General features: G+C 25.1%; 1 long non-coding RNA gene across 1 annotated transcript; it reads right to left on the bottom strand.

Moving 5' to 3' along the window:
* Window positions 1-218: 218 nt before the first annotated feature.
* On the bottom strand, window positions 219-368 carry LOC107884270. The gene is made up of 2 exons (XR_001679811.2): window positions 329-368; window positions 219-258 (listed from the first exon to the last, which is right to left on the bottom strand). It is a non-coding gene; the product is annotated as an uncharacterized LOC107884270 (long non-coding RNA).
* Window positions 369-912: the final 544 nt, after the last annotated feature.

The following is a 912-nucleotide window of genomic DNA, read 5'->3' on the forward strand; positions in this document are numbered from 1 at the left end:
TATAATGTTACTATGTTATGGTACTTTATTATACAATCATTAAAATATAAATGTTTACAATTGTAATATAATAAAACAGTTTATACATTTAAATTGTGATGAATTTACTTTTTAGTATTTTTGATAAATTTTTTCTTAGGATCTGCTGAAACCCGGTCCAATATTTTTCGAAGATTATTGATTTTGTTTGAAATGTTTGAATCTTCTGTATCTCTACTAGATGTATGAATTTTAATACTAGCTTCCGCATGTTTCCATCTAGTATAAAAATTCAATATTTAATATATTTTTATTTTACACATGTTATAGACCATAGTTTTTTACTAACCTTTCATCTGACGGAATATTTTGAATTGTGTTAATTTTATAGTGCTGAATGACATAGTAAGTAGTATATATTTGTATGTTCACAGCCAGCTTTTCCACGGTAATTTTTTTTTTCCAAGGGGGAATGTCCCCCTTGGAGACTTTTATTTTACCGTGTAACACATTTCACAGTGATTGTCTACCAAATTCTACCTCGTAAAAATATTTAACGTGATCAAATTTTTTTTTTTTAGGAAATCTTAAAACTGAAAAAATTATTTCAAGTAAAAACATAAATTATTAAATAATATTTTTTTTTTATTGTTATAAATTAAGTCTTAATTATATTTACACAAGTTTTCTTACTTCTCTAGTAAAAGGTACATATTCTACAATACGATCATGAATTAATAAACAGTAAGCTGTCACACTATAATTGGTGCGTTTGCTAGAAAAGTAGATGGACTCAATATCGGGTTACGAATACTTTTTTCATAGTACGATTCTTGAAACGATGTATACATATTATATAATAAAGTGAAATTATTTTTAGAAAAATCTAAATTCAAATTATCGTATGGATAAGCTATCGAGTTTAGAAATACT

The sequence above is a fragment of the Acyrthosiphon pisum genome, chromosome X (genome assembly GCF_005508785.2).
Source record: "Acyrthosiphon pisum isolate AL4f chromosome X, pea_aphid_22Mar2018_4r6ur, whole genome shotgun sequence".
Taxonomy (NCBI): Eukaryota; Metazoa; Arthropoda; class Insecta; order Hemiptera; family Aphididae; genus Acyrthosiphon; species Acyrthosiphon pisum.